The 17,601-nt window shown below is 37.0% G+C and overlaps 1 protein-coding gene across 1 annotated transcript in view; it reads left to right on the top strand.

Moving 5' to 3' along the window:
- Positions 1-17,601, top strand: part of LOC148947019 (uncharacterized) — a 228,142-nt gene that overhangs the window by 71,392 nt on the left and 139,149 nt on the right. The window lies entirely within an intron of this gene.

The raw sequence follows: 17,601 nt of genomic DNA, 5'->3' as shown, positions 1-17,601 counted from the left end.
AGTCAACTTTGTCACTGAATTGGTTGTCCTTTATTTGGTTATAAAGGGTTAAAAAGTTCAATTCACCTGATGACTGGTGGCAAAATTCGGAAGTAAGGTTACAGTTAATCAATTATGTCACTGAATTAACTGAGTTTAATGCAGAAAGGCATAAACCAAATAGGTGTTAATAGGTTGAACTCTGGTTGAAGACTGAACATATCTACAATAGCTTAGGAACAACTAAGAGTACTAACTACAGGGAGCCAGCGTCCCCCACCCTCCGAAAAATTCCCCCTGAAAAAACAAACAGTTTTAGGACAGGACCTGGTTGGCCTCCAGTCTCTTTTGACTTGTAAAATAAGGACCAGAACTCTTAATTTCCGATCGAATGAGCATCCTCCAAAGTTTCTACCACCATGAGGAGGATGTCGGGGGTGAGGAAGGGGCAGCACCCTCGTATATGGAATACATTCTTTTCATTTTGGATTTAATGTTACTCTTTACTTTCATAATAATATCATGGGCCAGAAATATTCCCAGAAATCAACAGAGATTGAATATCAGTTTAAAAACCAAGATGAGTGGGGCTGACTTCCCCCCTTCTTTCTTAACAGGGGTGTTTTTTATATGGGACAGGAGGGGGGGGGGGGTCAACCCCCCCCCCAGCTTAAATTCAGTGTCTTCAAAAATCTTGTCAAAACTAAGATATGCCTGCATAATTCTTGCATCCACATAAACCTTCTTTAGCATACCTTTGCCTTTATGGTACTATACAGTCCATTTTTCACATGGTGATTTTCACTTGACTTGGAAAAATTGGCTCCTACTCCCCCCCCCCCCCCTGTATTTTGACAAAATTAAGCCCTTGCTTCTGAAGACCAGAACATTTACTGAAAACAATCTTTATTTGAAGATGATTTTCTACTAGGCTACTACAACTATTACTATTATTTTATAGTTTGACAACTGAAGAATGTTATTTGTGAAGAATTATATATCAACAGAAAGATTGAAATTAAACCGAAAATATTCTACTCACCTTTGGGATTGAGAAATATTTGTCAAAGTTATAAGCCCTTAATTTTTTTTTCAAAATTCTTATTTGAAGTTGGGCAATGTAACTAGGACTATACTGAAAGAAAGGTTAGAAAGCTAGGTCATGTTTTACGGATGAAGGATAATAAATTCCCAAAAGCTATGTTTTTTTAGCTATAGAGCTGGGGTCAAATAAAGAACACAACTTCTTTCAAAGGGGCAGAAGAGATCACGAAAAAAAAAATCTTAAATGGAAGGAGGACTTCAAGGGAGAGAATTAAGATTTGAGGTTTGAAAAGACAGGAGTAGACAGGGGGGTCCGACTCCCGTACGAACCACGTGGTTCATGGTTTTCTCACTGAGAATGAAAAAACAGAATTTTTGTACATGAAAAAATAGGAATTTTCACATATTTATGGTTGTTTCTTGGACGACTATGTAAGTCGATGAATTTATTTGATTTTTTTCTCGGGTGTCAACAGTAATTCATGTCTGTTTTATGGTTTTTGTCAGTGAGAATGGAAAAAAAGGAACTTTTTCACTTTGAAGCATATTTTCTGGATTATTGAATCTAATTGATTAATGTCTGACACGTGACGTCAAGATTGATTGATTTGTCTAGAGGAGCTTTAGTAAAGGTTTTATCCTTGTATGGTATACCAGACAAATACATTAAAGTGATTAGTGCTATGTACGAGAATAACTCTGCTGCGGTTAAGGTAGGAAATGAGGTTAGCAGCTGGTTTTGTATTAAATCAGGAGTTAAGCAGGATTGTGTTCTATCCCCCTTTATATGGATTATGTTGATGGACTTTGTTTTAAGGAGCACAGGAAAGGCAATGGGAGACCACGGATGCAAATGGGGAGGAAAAAGACTCATGGACTTGGATTATGCTGATGATTTAAGCATCCTAGATGAAAGTGTGAGCAAAATGAATGAAGTTTTAGATGTTTTGCTAGTTCATGGTGCTAGTATTGGTTTGAAAATTAATGTTAGGAAGACTAAGTCACTAAGGCTAGGAATAAGTGAAGATAAAAAGGTGACGTTGGGTAATGAAAAGATTGATCAGGTGGGCAGCTTCACTTACCTTGGTAGTATTATTAGTAAAGATGGTGGGAGCAGTGAAGATGCTAAAAATAGAATAGCCTAGGCTCAGGGTATTTTTTCACAGTTAAAAAAAGTCTGGAATAATAGGAAGATAAGTCTGCAAACCCAGATTAGAATCTTAGAAGCTAAAGTGATGACAGTGGTCAAATATGGCTCTGAAGCATGGACGCTCCGAAAAGCGGATGAAGATTTGCTAGATGTTTTACAGAGAAATTGCTTAAGGATTTTTCTGGGTACCAGGATGACTGACCTTATTTCAAACAATAGGCTATACGAAATATGTGGTTCAATACTGCTCTCTAGGTCTATAATGAAAGAAAGGTTGAGGTGGTTAGGGCATATTGTGCGGATGAAGGATGACAGATTGCCGAAGATTGTTCTTTTCGGCCAACCATCTAGGGTTAAACGGAAAGCAGGTCGTCCCCGTCTGGGGTGGGAGGACGTCATAAAGACAGATTTAAAGGAAATGGGAACTTCGTGGGCGGGTGTAAAAAGGGAGGCTTTGAATAGATTGGGGTGGAGGAGGAGCGTGCTTAGCTGTGTTGGCCTCAGGCGGCTTGGTGCTGCGATGAGTTGTTAGTAGTAGTAGTAATTTATTTGCTTCCACTAATTAGAAAGTTACTAGTTTTTCTAGAATTGATTGATCTCGCTTGGTAACTGGTGTAGCAATGGGCATCCCGAATTCTAATTTAGGTAAAATCAGACTCTTTAGGAGCTTAGAAATCACTGCTGGGATGTAGTTCAGAATTTTCTCTTTATTATGCCAAGCATTTGGTTGGCTTTGGCTGCAACAGGCTGCCTGCATAAATTAAATTTGGGTTTATCATCAACTAAGACTCAGATTTTTTTTGCAGTGACTGGTCATAAGCAGCTTTGGGAACCATCATTGGAGTCCATAAAATATTGTCTCTGGGGGCTATTTAATCCAAAGTGTATGACATTACATTTCTGGATATTAAGTTCTAGTTGCCAGGCTATTGTTTTAATTTGTAAGAGTAACACCCGTTTTCCCAATATGAATTTTGGTTATCAGACGGTTGAGTTAGCTTCAAGTTAGTGTAGCTTGTTCTTCAAGTTAGTGTATTAGTTGTGATGCGGAATCAACATTTTTGTCATTACTCTATGATTTTTCAAGTAAAGTCCAAAAGGCATATGGGATGCTTATGTCTTTGAAGATTCCTTGTAATTGTCATATTCAAGCAAAGTTGTATTCTTCCCGTTTTATGCCTGAGATTTTTGCTCTTTCTCCCTTTTGGTCTCTGCTATTTGATAAAAATAAATTTAAATTGGAAAATAATTTCATGATAACTATAAAGTACTGCTTTTCTGATTTGCATCTGACTATAACAGAAAAGAATTCAGAAGTTTGAGCATGGTTTGGTTAAGGAAATGACCTCTGAGATTTTTTCTTTTTTAGCATTTATCTTTGGTATTTTATTTTGTTTCATTACTCCACTTGTGATTTTGTTCCACTTGTGAGCTGCTTCACATTGAAAGGATGGCCATAGAAATATTGGAGGGGACTAATTTGATTGGAAATTGGAAGTTATAGTGCCCTTTTTAAATGTCAAAAGTGATTTGAAGGCAACCAATTCCCCTCACTATCTTTTTAGTTGTCCTAATCTAAAGATATCTAATCTAAATTTTGAGATTGTCATTTCGTTAAAATATTCAAAAAGTCAAATAACTGTGCCTCTCAGAGCTACTGTAGTACTGTTGAACTCTTCCTGAGGAGGGAGATTTAAGTTTTAGTCACTCTGTAGGAATGACCATGCTAATTTAAGCAAAGTTTGCCATTTCTTTAGTCACTGTGGAACTGGGGCTAAGAGATTTTGGGTTTTAAGGATGCAAGTTCAAGCCAATTTATGGTAACCTTGTTTTGGGTTAACTTTGGTTAGTATTTTTACTACCTTTTTTGTCCTTTGGCCGTGCAGTGGGTTTGACCTTAGCTTGGTAATGTGGGAACCAGAGATAAAACCTGATTGTAGCAGCACACTGCATGGCTGATGCAGGGACCTTAGAAGTCAAGAAGCGTTGTTAGTCCAATTACTTACTTTTTTTACTGTGCTTTGGGATGACAAAACCCTCCCCCCTCCACACTTACACACATTTTCTGGACAAAGGCTGAATTTATTCAAGTTACCCATTGTTTACACATAAGGTTTTTTGTTGGGGAAATGGGCCATGTTTGATCCTTGGTCTCCAAAAAGGCCTAGGGAATTAGGGAAAAATTTCAGGAAATGTTAAGGGTATGTTGAAAGGTATATATATATATATATATATATATATATATATATATATATATATATATATATATATATATATATATATATATATATATATATATATATATATATATATATATATATATATATATATATATATATATATATATATATATATATATATATATACACACAAAGTCCATCAAAATAATCCATATAAAGGGGGATAGAACATAACCCTGCTGAACTCCTGATTTAATAAAAAACCAGCTGATAACCTCATTTCCTACCTTAACCAGCAGTGTTATTCTCGTACATAGCACTAATCACTTTAATGTATTTGTCTGGTATTCCATACAAGGATAAAACCTTTACTAAAGCTCCTCTATCAACAGAATCGAACGCTTGCTCATAATCTATAAAACTGAGGACCAAAGGTGTTTTAAAACTCAGGCAATTCTCAGTTGTTAACATAAGAGTTAAAATTTTGTCAACACATCATCTAAATTTTCTAAAAACGCACTGCTCTTCTATTAAAGCTTTTTCTACGGCATCTCTCAGTCTAAAAAAGTATCATATTACTAAGCAATTTGCTACCTACAGAGACCAGACTAATGCCTCGATAATTACCACACTCACTTTTATCACCTTTCTTATAAAGTGGCTTAATTAAGGTTTTCCTAAAATGGTTAGGTACTTCCCCTTTTTCAAAAATCATGTTCATAATCTTCAGTAACTTATTTCTAACCTCAGAGCCACCATATTTAAGAAACTCATTTACTACCCTATCAGCACCTGGAGCCTTATTATTCTTTAATCCTTTTAATACAGTTGCTAATTCCTCCTCACAAAACAACTCTTCATTCACATCCAAGGTATCACAAACTTTTTAATTTTCCTCTATATTTTTTCCTGCAACTCTATCTTGGTTAAGCAAATTCTTAAAATGTTCGGCCCATCTCGCTTTAGCTTTTTCCTTATCGCTAATTGCCACCCCTTTCCTATCTTTAACTGGGACAAGTCCGGATTGACTACTACCTCTCAATTTGTTAAAGTTCCAGTACAATATTTTACTATTATGCCGTCTATCTGCATCTTCTAAATCCTCGGAAATTTTATCCATGGCATCAACTTCACACCTCCTTTGTTCATATTTCAATGCTTTCTCCACTTTCTTTACATTTCTTTTGTTTTCATGCGATCTATCACTCAGATAATTCTTGTACAAGTCCTTTCTCCTTTCTATTGAACATAATGCTTTTTAACTAATATTCTTAGCTGCAGTTCTAGCTCTCTTCCCTAATACACCTTCAGCAACTTCACAAATTATTTTTCTAAAAATATTCCAAACATCTTCCACATTATCAAATTTTAAACCCTTAAGTTTAGTATTCAACTGTTCCTGGAAAGTTTCTCTCAAATTCTCATCATGGAGTCTACTAACATCATAACTTCCCAGGAGGTAATTACCCTTCCGATATTTCAACTTTAAATTAACCCTTGACACTACTAGATGATCTTTACTTTTAACATCAATAACAGCACTCCGATATACCCTAGTATCTTGTATTGATCCTGCCAGTCTTCGGTTTACTATAACATAATCAATAAGGTTTGCTGTCTTACCATCACGTGAATACCATGTTAACTTATGAGCCATTTTATGACCAAACACCGTATTGGTTATAACTAGATTGTTATACCTACAAAATTGCAGAAGTCTATCCATTACTGTTTTCTTTTCCTACACCAAATTTACCTAAGCTGGGATACCATCTATCCTTATTTCTACCAACCTGGGTGTTAAAATCTCCCAGTAATAACATCATATTTCTACCTGGGACCTTGTCTATTTGCTCCTGTAACTGTAAGTAAAATTCATCTGAGTCACTAGTATCTCCATCAGTCGGTTCTACAGGGGCGTATAATACTATAACTGATACCCTGAACTTTTTAGTCATAAAATAAGCAATTAGTATTCTATTATTAATACCTTTCCAGCCTAAACAAGACTTTGCAGTTTCCTTATTCATCATGAGCCCTTCTCCCTGTCTATGTATCCCATCCTTCCTGCCTGAGTAAACAAATTCTATATCACCTAATTTCATGCATCCTACCCCTGGGATATGAGTTTCTGAAACTTCTAATAAGTCCAGTTCGAATCGTCTGAATTTGTCAGTCAAAATGTCGATATGATAGTCATTTTTTAATGTCGTAACATTCCACGTTCCAATTTTCATGTTCTTTAAATCATTGAAATTATTTTCGCCTCAGGAAAAGCAATGATTCCGGATACCAGTGCAGGACGGGGATCACATATATTCTCAAGTCTACACCGAAGTGCTTAAGCCGGCTTAGAACCGGACAGCAAGAAGTCCCTGGGACCTCCATGAATGGATGCTTTGTGCAATCCTGGGCCCATCTTGGTCACAACATGGTTTTCAGCACTTGGCGATGCTCTTCTATCATCAAGAGTCGATATCCTGCACAAACAATCTCAAGCCTATTACCTCCGACTCATTATATATTCATGCCTACAAATATTATGCTACTATGGGGAGGCAACCCATAATAGATAAATTAGCTAGGAAGAGGTTTTTCAGCCCAAAGACGCCCATCAAAACATACCATTCCCAGAAGAATTGTCCATTAGTCAGAATCCCATGCAAATGCTGTGTTGTTTACTAGGCTATAATTTCCTCGAGGGGCGCCACTCCTCAAGTGGGAATAGAGTTGACCGCAAGGTCCCCAGTCTTGCAGGTACCCCGAAAGGGTAGAGGCAGCTCTTTGTAGAGGCCTTTGTCTATAGCTCTGGATCTTACACCCTGCCACAGTTGTCCTCCTATAGAGGATCCTCCCGCGATGGTGTTCTGCATCACCATGCAATTTAACCAATTGCTGGGAGAAGGTTTGCAACTCATGGAACTTGTGGACAAACCAGTGGGCCCTTTTGAGTGTACATTTGAGGGGCCTTCTTCCTCTTCCGTCTGTATTTATGACCCCGGGCAAGGGTGCCCCAGATTTTATTATGGACCCCCAGGGACAAGGTCCCCCCTTGGTCAGTGCCTCCTATAGAGGTACCCTACATATCTGTAGAGCGTTCCACTATCGCAACCTGAGGACACGCTGAATGGCCTGGGGGAGGCCAGATAAACGGGTCACTTTGGTTTTGCAAAGGCCTTAAGTCAGTGACAAATTTAACCTACTACTTATAAATATACATAACTCGCTGACTAGGCCTATATAAGTTATATACAGAAATATATAACTCAGTGACATATTTAACCTACTACTTATAAATATGTGTAACTCACAGACTAGGCCTATATAAGTTATATACAGAACTCACAGACTAGGCCTATATAAGTTATATACAGAAATATATAACTGAGTGACATATTTAGCCTACTACTTATAAATAGGTGTAACTCACTGACTAGGCATATAAGTTATATACAGAAATATATAACTCAGTGACATATTTAGCCTACTACTTAAAATATGTGTAACTCACTGACTAGGCCTATATAAGTTATATACAGAAATATATAACTCAGTGACATGTTTAGCCAACTACTTAAGATATGTGTAACTCACTGACTAGGCCTATATAAGTTATATACAGAAATATAAAACTGAGTGACATATTTAACATACTACTTATAAATATGTGTAAGTCACTGACTAGGCCTGTATAAGTTATATACAGAAATATATAACTCAGTGACATATTTAGCCTACTACTTAAAATATGTGTAACTCACTGACTAGGCCTATATAAGTTATATACAGAAATATATAACTCAGTGACAAATTTAGCCTACTACTTATAAATATGTGTAACTCATTGACTAGCCCTATCTAAGTTATATACAGAAATATATAACTGAGTGACATATTTAGCCTACTACTTATAAATATGTGTAACTCACTGACTAGGCCTATATAAGTTATATACAAAAATATATAACTCAGTGACATATTTAGTCTACTACTTATAAATATGTGTAACTCACTGACTAGGCATATAAGTTATATACAGAAATATATAACTCAGTGACATATTTAACCTGCCACTAATAAATATATATACATACATATATATATATATATATATATATATATATATATATATATATATATATATATATATATATATATATATATATATATATATATATATATATATATATATATATATATATTATATATATATATATATATATATATATATATATATATATATATATATATATATATATATATATATATATATATATATATATATATATATATATATATATATATATATATATATATATATATATATATATATATATATATATATATATATATATATATATATATATATATATATATATATTTTTGATTCCTTATCGTTAAGTGTACTGGGAACTAGCAGAAGAGGGGAAGGAACGTCCCGCAAGCGACGTAGTACCCGCCGGTATTAAGTTACCCGTAAATTGCGGGGGACAGTTGAGGGGGTCCTTACGCTTCCCTTGTTCCTAGGTTCCTTCATTCTGCTTGTACTTATTCAGCGCTCGTTGATTGCGTAATAATCATTCCGTAGCAAAATTGCAAGCGTGAAGCTTGTTTTCAATGATGTACTGAACTTTGTTGAGCGGGCAATGAAGGCTGGAAACCCGATAGACAGTACTGTCAAAAATGCGGTATCACATTTCTCCGATGCGGATATATTGGAAACGAAAAAGGTGATTTGGGATGAAGCCTAATATGCGACGAGAGTGACTGCAAGAGACAAAAGTTCGGATAATGTCATTGACATAATGAAAGTTTTTAAGCCGTGTGACGAAAAAAACATTTCGCTCAGCGGTTCGTATTATACCAACCTGATGACGTACCGATTATTCCAGGCGAAATAAGTGCAACTTTGACGAGAAAAGTGGGAGAGCTATGCCGAAAGTTCGACAGTTTCGTCGAGTCTGAGTATCAGCTGCGTAATTCCTATCAATCGCGCGAGAATAACGGAAAGCATAAACAGACTTAAGCCGTAGTTCTCAAGAATCCGCCCCAAGGACTGACTGATCCCGAATCACGGAAAGACTATTTAAATGGACTTGGCGGACAGACAAGCAGTGACTTCGTCTAACTGCGGCCTCTTAAGCGTGGTTGGTGCTTTCTCGTTAAACACAACGCGACCGCCGATTCCATTGCACAGGCTATTACCAGTACCGATAATTCCGTTGTCGCGAGAGTAAAAAGCCCCTCTTTCTTCGGGATAATTCACCACGTCCCAGCTAGTATTTCAGAAGAGGACTTACGCAGTTTAGTGTCGAAATGTGTCGAAGCTTCTGGAATAGGCAAAACCAGGTCATTCAAACTGAAGTTTGATTCGCTTGAAGACCTACAGAGTGCAATCAAGTCTCCCCCCGTGATTGGGTATGAGCGGCTGCCGATTCACGAATACAAATTTATGCCAATCCAGTGCTACAAGTATCAATGCTTCGGCCACGCAGCAAAGGCATGTCCAAATCCGCCAAAGTGCTCCCGTTGCGCTGGGAAACACTCCAGCTCAAAGGACAATCCCTGCCAGAACCCCCTCAAATGTGCTCTATGTGGTTCGGCAAACCATCCCTGTTACAGTTTTAAGTGCCCTGAAGCACAGAAAGCGTTAAAACAATGAATAATCTTGAACTTAAAGTTGTATCATGGAACATGAATGGTGGAGATCTGGCTAAATTACCTCTGGTTGAGCAATTAGTACAAGAATATGACGTAGTCTGTCTACAAGAGCACTTTCTTACAACAGAAGGACTTCAGCTTCTTGAGGTCAATGACAGTTCCAGCATATTCAGTGTTCCTGCAAAGCGTTCTGGCAGAGGTAGACCCTCTGGTGGTATTTCAATACTGGTACGCAGAAGTCTTAATCCTTCCTTGTACAAGCAGTCTGATTCCTTCGTCGGTGTCCGAATTGCTGATACAGCCCTGTTCTGTGTCTATATGCCCACGGGTTATCGTGACGATGAATCTGATGCAAGATTCAATGTTGCTTGTGGACAGATTTGTGGAGCAGTTGAGGGATGTGTCACGCAAAAACTGTCATGCATTGTAACCGGAGATATGAACTGTAACCTGTGCGACAACAGCCCGAGAACTCAGGTTCTGGTAGCTTCCTGTGAAAGTCTCCGTGTACTTGAAAATGACCTGGACTACACGTATATACACAACTCCGGCTCTGTATCCTCCCTTGACTCAATGCTGTGCTCTGCAGTGTGAAGACAAACGGAAAATGTAGGGTAAAATTAAGCATCTGTGCTTCCGACCACCTACCCATCTCGAATATGTTTTGTGTCACTAATAAACCTACTCGCCCGATGAATGTCACCGTAAATGGGTGGTAAAATCTGAGTGGGGAAAAGCCGACTCTGCTCTTTTCAAGTCCGTTTATGATAATATACTTGAAAAGATAAAGGTCCCATTTCAACTGCTTCAACAAGGTTCGCCTGTTCCCGATAATGAGAAGCAGATACTCCTGAGCAATTACTGTGCAGAAATTACACATGCCCTACGCTGTGCCGAAAAGGCTGCAGTTCCGACACGAAAAGTTCGAATCGGAAGTGAAAATCCACAGTGGTCTCAGAATGTACAGTTGTCCGAGTCTTGTAGTCGATCTAAATTCTGGTATACACTATGGAACGAGTGCGGGCGCCCTCGTCAAAGTGTCTTGAATGATATCAGGCTATATACTAAGCGAAAGTTCGCCAAGACCCTTGCTAAACACCGAACCGACTTAATGGACCAGAATTGCAAAGTGCTTGAAGGTGACCCAAATGCAGTCTGGAAGTATATTAAAAAGAAAAGGAGTCCAAAATCTCACAAAGAAGAAATTTTGCCAAGTGAAAGTGACTGGAATAAATATTTCACCGCCAAATTCTCACCGCCGAACAAGGCTCTCGAGAAAGAGTTCGAAAAAGAGCTCGACTCCCTCCTAGCGTCAAATGAACGAAGTGTCGGGTTCGTTGTTACTGTTTCTAGTATCCGTCATATGCTTTCTAAACTGAAAAAGAAGTATTCTCGAGGTGATGATAATATTTGTGGAATGCATCTGGCTATTGGGGGTGACAGTGTGTTAAATCACCTTGCTCTTATGTACCAGTTGATCTTTAACTGCGGTCTTGTTCCCGATGTTTTCTGTGTTGGCGTCGTTACACCAGTTCCCAAAAAAGGGAATGATCCCAGGAGCTGTTCATAATACGCCCGATAACTGTTGCGCCGATATTCTGCAAACTCATGGAAATACTGGTTTTTGGTGATCTAAGTGAAGCTTGTTATACTCCCGATTCGCAATTTGGGTTTAAGAGTGGTACTAGACTGCGGTATCCACGCACATATACTTAGTTCTGCTTGTAAACGCGGAGTTGACCGTTCGGTTGTCGTTGTATGGAGGAGCATGTATAGGAGACTGAGAGTGAAGATTGAAGTCCCCACTCATCGCGGTATGGTGGTATCCACCGTAGTTATACCTGTCCGTAAAGGTATCCGGCAAGGCTCCATTACTTCCCCTCCTCTATACAACAACAGTATTATCGTCCCTCAAGAATCTGCCGAAACGTGCTGCATATATCTAGGTATAGACGCGTCGCTCATCAATTACGCTGATGATATACTTAACGCAAGTAGGTCTGTTTCAAGGGTTGAGGATAACTACAATATATTGAGTGATGAATATGCTAAGATTGGGCTAGCTTTTAACGCTGCCAAAAGTGAAATAGTTGTTTTTCGTCGCAACGCGAAAGATTCGACCCCGATTAGCGTGCTCCTAGGTGATACTGCAGTGAGCTCAAAGCCATCTCTCCCTTACCTTGGACTGCCGATCGCTTCAGATCTGCGGTCTACTCGTGAAGCACTGGTTGAGCATTTTTCAGAAAAGGCACGCAAAGCATATGGACTACTTCTACCCTGCAAACGTATGTATAACCGCCGTATACTCGGAAGGCTTTATTCCGTGTTCGTTATCCCGCATTTTCTGTCACTCTCGCCGTTTTGGTCTCTTTTCACCGAAACAGATAAGCGCTCAGTCCGTCGGGTTTACTATAAGTATGCAAAATATCTTTTAAGTGTTCCGCCATGGGAGAGAAACTCAAGAGTTTCAAAAAATTACAGCGTTGTGGACCCAACTACTGCAGCTACTGAGCGAATCGTCCGATTTCGGTGTTCGCTCAATCCTGATCATGATATGTACCGAGCTATCGTAGGCTAGTTTGAATACGAGTTTAGTATGCTGTATATAGATTGTTATTGAAGTCTTGTTGTTTCTCTTATTGCGTTTTCTTTTTCTCTTTTTTTTTCTCCTTTTTCAATACTCTTTCGTGTAACCTTGTGTTATTTGTGATGGGAAATAAAATCCATTCATTCATTCAGAATTTGTGCAGCAGAGAGTATAAGGGGTTTCCAAAACTTGGCATATTTTACCAGGCTCCAAAGGCTAAAAATACCAAGTGTCATAAACCAACATAAGCGTGGGGATGTATTAATGGCACATAAATTGATCTGTAACCAAGATAGCATCCCAAACATATTCCAGATGGACAGTTTTTCAAGATCAAGGGGGGACCCCCTGAAACTTTACAAAAAACGTGCTGATACTAGGCTGTAAAACAATTTGTATTCCAACTGTGTGACTGGCCTATAGGTATGAATACAGTCATGTCTCCTAGAACTGACACCTTTAAGTCAGCTGTTGACAGAGATTGGTGAGACAAGTTATGGTGCACAATTTGAGATGCACCCAATGAGCTCAGTCACCATCATAACTGACCAGTGTCTAAAGTTGTGTCCTTATTGCTGGCAAGTGTGATTTAAGGTAATAACATTAGTCTTACTTTCAGGCTCTGAGAAAAAAAAATATATGAATAATATATTGAAGCCTTATGGCTCTTTACTGTAACTGTAGATAATACTAGAGCATTGTCTCTGGTGTGCATAAATGATCTTCTAAGATGCCAGCAGGAGATGCATGTTCTTGCAAGTCTATTTGCAGATGAGACAGCTATGTCCACTAAAGCAAGGAACCCTCTATACTGATTCAAAATTTGATTTTAACAAGCAAGTTTAGTTAACCATTGGTTTGTCTGGAACTATTTAGCACCAGTTTTCATGAAAACTGAACTTATGATATTTGGTTGTTCAAAATATGATCTACAGAAATTCCATGCCAAGATCTCTACATTTTTGAACATATAAGGTTTACAGGGTGGATCCATGGGACTTTTTTGACTAACTTCTACTATTTCAAATTTATACTGACCAGTTCACAGAAAAAAGTAAAACTCACATTACCCACACACGAGTTATTCTCACTGTGGGTAATTAATTTGATAGTTTTGTCAAAAAATTTTTATTGATTAATAAAGAACTTGAACTTGACATAAACTACTGGTTCTATGCACTTTTAAAACCTATTTTCCATTTTCAGTTATAAGAATAGTTTATCACTGTCTGACTGCATCTAATTTAAATTATTCTACAATCATGCATCCAAGCACTTATTGGATGCATACAAAATCACTTCAGATGCTTCAAAATGAAGTATTAAGAATTCTCTGAAATTCCTTTCATTAGCCATTAAAGCTGAAAAGTGCATTGGAGCCAGACGCATTATTGTTTTTTTTTACATGTATTTTAGGATTGAAACATATACCTTAAATCACACTTGCAATAAGGTAGCCACATATAAAGAACAGCATCAGAACTGGAAATAAAGTACTCCTGTTGCAAATTAATTCAGCTGGGTTATTGTCATTGATAGGAAAATATTGACATTTTTAAACACTGATAGAAAGGCCTCTATCATTAATCTTACTGGAAACGGTATTAAATTATCAATGAGACTAGCTTTAGAACCAATTAGTAAAATAATATAATCAGAATATGCAATAAAAGACATATTCCACCCCCAAGAGGTAAAGGTTGTAGATAGTAAATGAAGACACTACCAAACATGTATTAAAAATATAAGGGGATAAAACTCCACCTTGTCTGACTCTACAACCAACATAAATTGGATTAGAAAAAGTATCAGAAACAGCAATTTTTATCCTAACCCCTGATAACAGGATCCAAGAACTCTAACAACAGAGATGAGAATCCCACTGCTAAAAAAGGCTGAAAGAGTAGAAGCATGTGAAATGTTGTCAAAGGCTCCTTTTATATCAATTAAAATTGTATAAAGCAGGGAGCCAGAAGACCTTGACTCATTAATAATTTCATCAAATGTTGCACAGACATGGTCACAGCCCATTCCTTTTTTGAAGCCTACTTGATTAATACAATTTAAATGGCTTGTCAACAAACTCTTCTACCTCATGGCATTTGCATGCTACCCTTAAAGGGGTTATGATAAGCAAAGTTGTGACATCACAAACCGGTTTCATAAGCAGGTCAGCTATATAGTAAATAAGTTTAAAGGGATGAATGTTAAAGGAAAATAGGATTTTGGAATATATTAGGCCCGTTTTTTCGCACTAAGATCTTACATCTAAGATCTCACATCTTTCTGCAAAGATTATTGTTTTTTCAACTCATCTTTGTTCTAAAATCTTACAGCTCACTGATGTTAGCAAAAAGCGTGAAAGACGCCATCTTTCTTCCATATAGATGAGAGAAATTTGATGATCTAATCATCATTAGGTCCGTTTTTTTAGCACTAAGATCTTACATCTTTCTGCATAGATTATCGTTTTTTAACTCATCTTTGTTCTAAGATCTTACAGTTCACTGATGTTAGCAAAAAATGTGATGACCGCCACTGTTCTGCCATATAGAACAATGATGAGAGAACTTTGATGATCTACTCATCATTGTTCTCAGACCACTGATCAAAGCAGAATGATGAAAGACATTTGCACAAAAACAACCAAAGATGTAAAATATTTGTTAAAATATTTCATTTTTAAGTGTTTTCTGACTAAATATTAATATCTTAGAACATTGATGAGTGAAAAAACGGCCATAGTGTTCTCAGGCCGCTGATCAGATCAGAATGATGAAAGACGTTTGCATAAAAACGACAAAAGATTTAAAATCTTTGTTCAAAGATTTCACTTTTAAACGTTTTCTGACAAAAGATGTAAGATCTTAGCACATTTATGAGTGAAAAAACGCCCCTATTTTAATGAACAAGGTTAAAAGCTGAAATTGTGTAAGTTAAGCAGTGATTTATAATTATGATAGCAATATAGGATGAAATGTGAGCGAAAACAACTAGTAATGTGCAGTAATTTAGCATTATATAGAGGGGGGAGTGGAGGTAGGTACTTCAAAGTACCTTCCCGGGACATACCTTAGCATGTAGATCCATGGTAAAATTCTACTTTAGCTACTTTTGACTATCTTGAAAAGGAATTAGGTTAAAAATGAAACTTTCAGGGGCTGAATGTTATTTGTCTTGGACTAATCCCCTGTAGAATATGTCTCTCAGGGTATGAACATTCTTTAGAGAAAGGCATGGTGTTTCAGTGCACTAATTGCTCAAATGGTTTCATCCCTCTTATTCAGGGAACTCTGTTTCTTAAAGAAAGAATACTCCTGATTAGATTTGTTCTATCTTCAAAAGCTGGCACTGAATTTGTAGTGACGTCAGTGAGAACGATCCTCTAACTCTTGAATAACTAGCCAAACACCTCTGAATGCTGGAGCCCCTGTGTCTCAAGATTTTCTCTTGGGTGTTAGCCAACAAACACCCATCATAAACAATCCAAGTCATGTTCTTTTGTGAAGTAAACATACAGGGCAGGGCAATTCTGCCTCCAAGGAGCCTATAGATTTGATGTGGGATTTCTCAGAAACTTTTGTAATTGCAGATAGGATTTCTCATGCGATTGTGAGCTCTCCCCTGTTTTTGTTTGCAATGCATTTGCAAATGGTATTACAGAAACTAAAATCACTAAAGCTATGGTTGACTTTTACAATCTGGATATGTTGGTAACTGCAGAGAATTTACTCTGGAAAGCTGCTGAAAATCCTATGAAGACAGGAATAAGACATTACAAGGATACAGAATTTGCTACAACTAAGACACTATGAAGCTGTCTTTTTATCTTGACAGGTTAAGTTTTAAATTGCCTGGAATAGTGCCTCACTCATTTAGAGACTGCCCTTTGTTAAAGTCTGATTCTTACCATTTTTTAAAGTCTGATTCTTGCTAATTTTGTCTCATTTTTATGGTAAAAGCTATCCTGGATGTCCCAATAAAGAAGCATTTGTCAATTTAGTTTTTGACAATGTTTCTGTAATCTATAATTTGGTTTCTGCATCTAATTCTGTTTCTATTCATCCAAAATATTTTGACAGAGTTTTTTTGGGATAATACATTGATACTGGTTTACCATAATAAAGTTGAATCTTTGGTTGGAAAGGAAGCTGTGCCTGTTAACCTGAATTGTCATAATGTTTAATAAAGAGCTTGAGCTTAATTATATATATTTTCAATTATTAAATTGCTTAATATATGGTGGTAAAGAAATTTTTCAAATAAAACAGTTTCAACTGAACATAGAAAAATCTTTTTGGTTGTCAAGTCTGCTTCTTGTACATGCTAATCATGAATCTAAATTGGCTTTTCGTTTTTGGAGAAATTGTGGAAAACTACAGAATCATCACCTGGCTTTTCTGTGCATGCAGGAAAAGAAAGCAATTTTCCAGTCAGAGCTTTGTTGTCATAATAATGTTTTTCTAATAGACACCTCACCTGAGGTTGACATGAATGAAAAGAAACTTTGGAAAGCTCTACAGTTAACAACAAGAATTAATAAACCTTCCAAAAAGAATAGGCCTTCACTTGTTGAAGGGGAAACCCATTTTGGTGACCTTTTGAATTCTTGTGATGATCCCAAATAACTTTTGCATGTTAATAAGATTTTGAATTGTTCTTTTAATTTGCATGATTTTTCTATTTTGTTAGTTTCCTTATTGAGTGCATGTCATAAATTAAAACCACAATCTTTTCAAGATGAGAATGGGATCCACTCATGTCAAATTGGCTCCCACTTCTTTTCTTCTTCTTCTTTTGAATTTTTTTTAAAATCTTTTCCTCAAATCTGATAATGTTCTTTCATCTTTTAAGGTTAGGGTGGTAACTCCTACCCCAAAATCCAGTAAAAGAGATCTCCAATCTTGTGATTCTTATAGACCAATAACAAATGGCTCTATACTTGATAAGCTTCTTGAATTGTGTATAAAGGGTCTATCCAAACATTTTGGTTTTGGCTA

This window comes from Artemia sp. Qi Xiang Cuo, chromosome 11 (assembly GCF_049724085.1).
Source record: "Artemia sp. Qi Xiang Cuo chromosome 11, ASM4972408v1, whole genome shotgun sequence".
Classification (NCBI taxonomy): Eukaryota; Metazoa; Arthropoda; class Branchiopoda; order Anostraca; family Artemiidae; genus Artemia; species Artemia sp. Qi Xiang Cuo.
This window is presented reverse-complemented; position numbering and strand designations above follow the sequence as displayed.